We start from the raw sequence: 7,868 nt of genomic DNA, 5'->3' as shown, positions 1-7,868 counted from the left end.
AGGGGATCCCTGCGCATGGAATCAAATGTATTTGCTTAGAAAACAAATCAGTAACAACCCACAACACAGTTTTACCTCCACTGAGAGGGAGATCAGTCATGAAGTCCATAGCAATCACTTCCCAAGGTCTGTTGGGTGTTTCAAGAGGTTGTAGCAGTCCCGGGGGTTTGCCCTGCGATCGTTTCGCAGCGGCACAAACGGGACAGCTGCGGATGAAGGAGTCAATGTCGGAACGCATTCCCCCCCACCAGAACTGTCTGCGCAATAAGTGAAGGGTCTTCAGAAACCCAAAGTGCCCAGCTGTTTTGGCTCCATGAGCTAAATGTAAAACGTCCTTCCGGAGAGTTTTGGGTACATACAATTTTGAGTCTTTGTACCAGGACCCCCCTTGTTCCAAAACACCAGGAGGTAGGGTATGAGCGGAACGTTCTAAAAGGCACTGGTCCCGAAGGACAGTTAAAAAGGATTCGGAAATGGGGATTTTGGAGGGAGCCCCCCTATCGGTCATGGAGGTCTGAGAAACAGTTATAGGGCTAGTGCTTACGTGCGGCGGCGCGCAGACTGCAGGCGGCTGAGCGGTCGGAGGGGTAGGAGGGGCGGGAACTCCAGTCTGTTGCGGTGGCGGCTGGGCAGCCGGTTGGACTGGCGGAGCTTGCGAGTCAGGGAAGGTGCACTGATGCTGGGATCGGGTCTGCACAGCCAGCATAGGTAGGGCCCCACGTTGCATAGGGGTGAACAGAGAGTTGGTGGGTCTTTCGAGTTTTACCGGATATTGTGGTAAACGGGAGAGGGCATCCGCGAGAACGTTCTGCTTCCCAGGGACGTGCTTCAGGGTGAAACGGAACTGAGCAAAGAATTCCGCCCACCGTTGTTGTTTCGCCGATAGCTTATGGGACCCCGTGAGGGCAGCTAGATTTTTGTGATCGGTCCAAACTTCAAAGGGTACTTTAGACCCTTCTAAGAATTGCAGCCACAAAGTCAGTGCATGATGAACTGCAGAGGCCTCTTTCTCCCAGATGGGCCAGTTTAATTGAGCGTGCGCAAATTTTTTTGAAAAGTAAGCGCAAGGGTGAAGAAGACCGTCCGGTCCTTGCTGGAGGAGAGCCCCTCCCATGGCTACATCGGAAGCATCGACTTGCACAATGAACATTTGATTTGGGTCTGGGTGCCGTAGCACCGGCTCCGAAGTGAAGAGGCGTTTGAGGGCCAGAAAGGCGGCTTGGCATTGCTCAGTCCATAGGATTTTTGCGGAGGGCAAGGCAGCCGAGCTTACTTTTCCCTTAGTTTTCAGCAGGTCCGTAATGGGTAGAGCCACTTGGGCGAAGTTAGGGATGAATCCCCGATAGAAGTTTGCAAATCCCAGAAATTGCTGTACTTGCTTACGGTTGGTGGGGGGAGTCCAATCGAGGACGGCTTGGACTTTGGCGGGGTCCATGCGGAGACCTTGGTGGGAGATGATGTATCCCAAAAACGTGAGTTTGCTTTGGTGAAATTCACACTTAGCTAGTTTAGCGAACAGTTGATGGTTACGCAGGCGTTGTAGAACTTCCCTGACCAGAGTCACATGCTCGTCCATTGTTTTCGAATAAATGAGAATGTCATCTAGGTAGACTACCACCCCACGATATAGAAGGTCATGTAGGATTTCATTGATGAGTTGCATGAAGACCCCCGGGGCCCCTTTTAATCCGAATGGCATCACAAGGAATTCATACATTCCGAAACAGCTAGAGAAGGCAGTGAGGTGTTCATCTCCTTCGCGGATACGGACTCGGTAGTAGGCTTCCACCAAGTCTAATTTAGAGAACACACGACCTTCCTGTAATTGTCCCAAAATATCCGATATTAATGGGATAGGGTAGGCGTTGGTTTGGGTAACCGCATTGAGCTTTCTGAAGTCAATGCACAGGCGAAGGTCGCCCTCTTTTTTCCGGACGAAAAACGCGGGGGCCGAGTTTGGGGCATTCGAAGGGCGAATGAACCCTCTGGCGAGGTTTTTGTCCAAAAAGTCCCGGAGGACAGTGCGCTCGGAAGCGCTCATAGGGTAAATCTTACTTTTGGTTAATGTGCAGTCCTTTACTACTTCAATCGCACAGTCTGAGGCCCGGTGGGGGGGTAAGGCATCACATTCCTTAAGGTCGAAGACATCTTCAAAGTCCCGGTATACAGCGGGTAGAGTCGGTGGTACTGGGGCAGTAGAGGTTAATGCTGGAACGGGCGGAAATGGCAGAGCAAAGTTTTGCCGATGCTGGTCGCAGGTGGGACTAGCGAAAGAGATAGTGTTTGTTTCCCAATCAATACTGGGACTATGTCCTTTAATCCAGTTAATTCCCAAGACCACTTCAAATCGGATAGGGGCTATAGTGAAGTCTATTTGTTCCCAGTGGGAACCAATTCCCATTGCCACCCCTATGGTGCGGTGATCAACTGGACCCCCCTTGAATTGGCTCCCGTCCATTTGAGCAAATTGGACGGGGGCGGGTAAAGCTTCTGAGTCGGCTCTGAGTGCAGCAAACATGGCTTCGCTTATGAGAGTGCGACAGCAACCGGAGTCAATTAGTGCTTTGACGGGGATTTGTGGACCTCCGTTAAGTTGTTGTAAAACTGCATCCACGTAGACGGTGGAGTCCACTTCTTTGATTTTGGTAGGAGCATTCGGTTTGCTAGGAAGATCCTGAGAGGTCTGTGGAGATGCTCCATTCACCACAGACCGGAGCCGTTTTTTGACAAGTCGAGGGGAGATTCCAGGTTTAAGGCTGGAGAAATCCAAGGGTTGTCCTCATCCGAAGAGGGAAAGCTGTCCCCCAATGGGGCACTTGTAATCCGAGACCCGGCGGGGTCGTTGGAAGCGGGTAGGGAGGCTGGGTCCCCGGCATGGAGTGCAGAGGGTGTGGACCTTCCCGGAGCTGCGCTGCGGGTGGCCGCGGTGCCTCTGCGTGGTGGACGACCTCGGGCGCGGGTTGTCGTGCTGGGACGAAATAATTCCTGGCGGCGTGGGCAAACGGCTGCAAAGTGGCCCATTTCTCCGCATGTAAGACAGGCACCCCTCTGAAATCGGGCTTCACGTTCCTGGAGCGGACGTGGGGGATTTCGTGGGACTAGCAGTGGTGTCTTGGGTTGAGGCTTTTGGGTGCCCTTCTCCTTGTGCTTTTGACGGACGAGAGAAATAAAGCGGCGGCGGCTTTCCACTTCCTCGGCTAATAAGATCCAGCCTTCAAGGGTATCAGGATCGCCCCGCATGTAAGACCAGTTCAGAATGTCAGGATGCAAGGCTTCCCTGAAATGATGGATTAGGGTGGTCTCGGGCCAACCTACAATTTTACTTGCCAGTCGCTGAAATTCATCGGCAAATTCCCGAACTGTAGCAGAGCCTTGTTTTAATTGTAAGAGTTCCGTTTTGGCTCTTTCCCCCAGGAAGGGGTCCTCAAACCTCCTTCTCAGGGCAGTCATGAAGTTGTTAAGGGAACGAATCGCACGAGAGCGGGTGTCAAACTGGAGGACCATCCAGTCAGCCGCTTTGCCTGTCAGGAGGGAAGCTACGTACCGCACCCGGCTATCTTCCGTTGGGAAAAATTGACCTTGTTCTCGCATATAACTGTCCACTTGATGCAAGAAACAAGGCAAAGTCTCAAGAGATCCGTCATACGTAGTCCTCAATTTGAGCTGCTTCCAAGGGCCGGGCGCGGGTTGACCCGGTTGCACGGGTGGTCCGGGCGGAGGAGCAACAGGAGCTCCAGGAGGCACGGGCGGAGCAGGCACATTAGGAGGTGGTTGCACGGGTGGTCCGGGCGGAGGAGCAACAGGAGCTCCAGGAGGTAAGGGTGGAGCAGGCACATTAGCGGGTGGTTGTGCGGGTACCCCTTGACCCGGTATCGGAACGGGCTGTGTCTGAGCTATCAGGGTTTGTTGCAATTGCCGGTTTTCTTGAAGCATAAGTTCCATTACTTCCTGGAGTTGATCAACACGGTCGGAGAGCTCCCGATTCTGGGCTCGTAAAAGATGAACCTCCTCACTTGGGCCACCAGTAAGATGAGGCTTACTGGTTCGGAAGCTCGTGGCCCATTGAGAGCTATCCCCATATAAATCCTCATCTTCAGACTCATCTGAGTCTCGACGTCGGTCAGCCAAACGGCGTGCGCGTTGGGTCGCACGCGACGGGACAAACGCCGGGGAAAAAGTTAGACCTGATAGTCCCAGTACATAGTCCTTGGGGCGCGTGTCCACGTTCGCCTGATTCCTAATCCTTGCTGCAGCCGCCCTGGCTGCTTCCGCCGCCTCTCTCTCTCTTGCGACCCTAGCCGCTTCGGCAGCTTGCTGATCCGCAAGAACTTTGGCGTTCTCCAGTCTTAAGGCAGCCTCTGCCGTAATGCGCGGTAAAAGTTCTGTCTCGAGGAGCAAGAGTATGGGATCAGGTTCCCCGCCCAGCAGAGGTTGTACTCGAACCGCCAGTGCGGACGCCTCGGCTCCAAACGTCGGGGTCAAAACTTGAGCCAAGGTGGCTACCGGGGTGTCCTTTGTACATTCCACAAGGAGAAGAGCAGTGCTAATAGCGACTCGCTTGGCCTCAGCCTGGCAGCTGGCCGCATCCGGGATCAGGGAAAAACCCTCCGGCGGGGCTCCCGCCATGGTAGAAAGAGTTTGTCGAGAAATAAGATTATCCAAAAGTCCAGTTAATATTTGTAAATCCTCAGTCGCCAATCGGGCATCGTCCAGTAATTGATCCAAGTCCTGAAGATCTAAACGAGCATCAGTATCCTCCGATGTTAACATCCAGAGACGTCCTGTAAGAGATTGCCACTGCGTCTGTACCAGTCCCCTCAAGCGGCAAACCTCTTGGGTCGTCCGGAAAAGTTCAGCGATTAGGTCTTGTAACAGAGTAGGGTCCTCTGAGAAGGGCTCCAGGGTAGTAGATCACCTGGAGAGCTGCACAGCTCCCATCCAAGTGGCAGGCGAACCCCCCTGGGCTCCAGCCTGGCTAGGAGAACGGTGAAGATGAAGGGGGGAGATAGCTGTCATAATGTCAGCCCTTGGCCCACAGAACCAGAAATCACCACAAAGTCATATAGAGTCCAAACAGATGGCTTTTACTGATCAAATAGGCATACAGCGCAAACGAATAAAATGACAGCTATGAAAGGCTCACTAGCTGGGAGATATTATAAGGCAGGAAAGGCGGGAGATTACACGCATGAATACAGTTTCCCAGGAGCTGAATTCCCAGGCCTAGGTATGTGGCCTTGGGGAGCAGACAATACAGCACAGAGACAGAGGCAATAACGAAACCGAGATAGCAGCCTGACACATACATAAATACATTACAAAAGTTAAGAATTCCATAACAAAAGGCAACTACAAATAAATAAGCTCAGGTGTAAACTCACCAATAGTAGAATATGTTAGACAGACAATGCAGTATTTAAGAGACCCGCGGGTTAGTTTTTCAACGATAGAATCTCTATGCCAAAATGGGTAACCTTTGCTTATATAGCGACTCATTGGGACCAGAGTATATTTAAAGGAACCAAAGGGGAATTAAAATGAACATTAAAGAAAGCATGACAGGTCAAATTCAGTATTTAAACCAGATGGACTCATGGTTTTAAACATGTGTATAAATTTACATTTGTGCTGTAACAGTATCCGTTTCATGTTGACATGATTGTAAGGATGGGGTCTAAATTGCCATAAGACACACTTGGCCCTGCCCCTAAATCTCCAAGAATTTCACACATTGGAATTGGCAACCCTACAAAGGAGCCTTCCTCCAACTTGTGACATTTTGGAGGAAGGAGTCAAATTTTGCTCAGTGGAGTAGTATGACAGAGGTAGGAGCCACCCTAGGGTTGCCAAACTCCAGGTACTAGCTGAAGATATCCTGCTATTACAACTGATCTCCAGCCGATAGAGATCAGTTCACCTGGAGAAAATGGCCGCTTTGGCAATTGGACTCTATGGCACTGAATTCCCTCCCCTCCACAAACCTTGCCCTCCTCAGGCTCCACCCCAAAAACCTCCTGCCGGTGGCAAAGAGGGACCTGGCAACCCTAAGCCACCCAAATGTTTTAACAATATGCTGGTCACATTGCAAAATCAACTGAAGGAAGGACATGGAGGGAAGAACTTAGTGATGCCAGGTCCCTCTTTGCCACCAGTGGGAGATTTTTGGGGCGGAGCCTGAGGAGGGCAGGGAGGAACTTCAGTGCCATAGAGTTCAATTGCTGAAGCTGCCATTTTCTCCAGGTGAACTGATCTCTATCGGCTGGAGATCAGTTGTAATGCCAGGAGATCTCCAGCTAGTACCTTTAAAACACTGACCCCTACTGGACTAAACAGTGACTTTGATTTATCCTGCTTTTTGTAATATGTAGCTTTAAGACCCTCAGAATGCCATGTATTCAATTCACCTGTATGTAATGAGCTGCTACTTTAAAATTCATACCCTGACATTATTTCATGATCTGTTACCTCGCTGAAGGACATGAGAACCTGTGGTCTATGAACCCCCTGGGTCAATTGTAAGACATATGGTAAGAACATTCTGTTTTTTATATATCAGAAAATATTTAGCAATGGATTTTATGTTATATAAGCCTTTATTTTGCCTAGAGAGTTTTCACATGATGGCAACATCCGACTGAAGAAGCACATGCGAAACGAATACCAAACAGGAGGTGTCGTCTTGGCTTCTTGGCTTCCTTCATCACCTTCTTCTTGATATATCAAGTACACCACAGAGACTCTTTACCACTTGTTAGTGGAACATTTTTCTCATTTGAGGGCAATTCGCCCGTGTACATGTATTTTGCTTTGGGTGTACTTACTTTGTGTTGAATTGATTATATGCATGAAGCAATGCTTTTTCTTCTTTTTTGTTTCTTTTTTGTTTCTAATTATATTGTCAAAAATTATATTGCCAAGCTCTTTAACAATTATTTTCATTAGTAATTAATACAATATTTACATTATTGTGAGCCTTCGTGCTGCTGTTTTCACAACCTCGTTATTTTCAGCATAGGTACTGTGTTTGTTGAGAGTACCTGTAGGTTGGCAACCCTAGAAGAACTGTATTGTGTACAGTTTCTCTAACCTTTATAGCCAGAGGGAAACACATCAGCCCCACCATCTTGTGTATAATAGCAACAGAAACTGGGATCAGTGTGAATAGATAGAATCACAGCAGAGTACCTCCCAGCCAAAGTTCTTAAGGGATGTTTGCAGATATCCAGTCACCAAGAAAAGCAATTAAAACAACATGCATTACAAAGCAGAAAAGTAATCAGCAGTAGCTGATTTCTAAAACTGTTACACATCGAGAGAACTGTGCTACCTTTCTTTGTTTGAGGTATCACCATCAAAAGTGAGAATAAAGCTGAAGAAAAATACTAAAACATTTGTAGTGCCAAAATACAGGTCTTCATTGATTGATGAGAAAAGAAAAATGAAAGTAGAATTTAAAAAAAACCAAAACCAGAAAATGCCAAAAAGATTTAAAAATGCTTGGTAGAGAGAAAAAATGTAAACAATCACTTATGGAGATTTGGGGATGAAGCCTGGGGAGGTGAGAAAACAGAGTGGGGTCTTTTGCTACAGAGTTCACCCTCTGAAGTGGCCATGTTCTCCAGTGAAACGGATCTCTGTCATGTGGTGATGGGATGCCATCCTGGGGCATCCACAGGTCCCACCAGCAGGCTCCCATCCCTGCCATGGTCCCTTTAAGGGGATGGGGTGGGGATAATGACTGGCGGCAGCTCCTCTTACTAGTCCCGCCCCTCTCTTCCTCTTGGGTGGTTCAGCCGCCATGTTCCGCCCTCCCGCCTCCACTCCCAATTGGTTGCAAGTGCCCTGTCTGTCAGGGCCTCCATGCCATA

This window comes from Euleptes europaea, chromosome 3, assembly GCF_029931775.1.
Source record: "Euleptes europaea isolate rEulEur1 chromosome 3, rEulEur1.hap1, whole genome shotgun sequence".
Classification (NCBI taxonomy): domain Eukaryota; kingdom Metazoa; phylum Chordata; class Lepidosauria; order Squamata; family Sphaerodactylidae; genus Euleptes; species Euleptes europaea.
The sequence above is the reverse complement of the archived record's forward strand: the minus strand, read 5'-3'. Positions refer to the sequence as shown.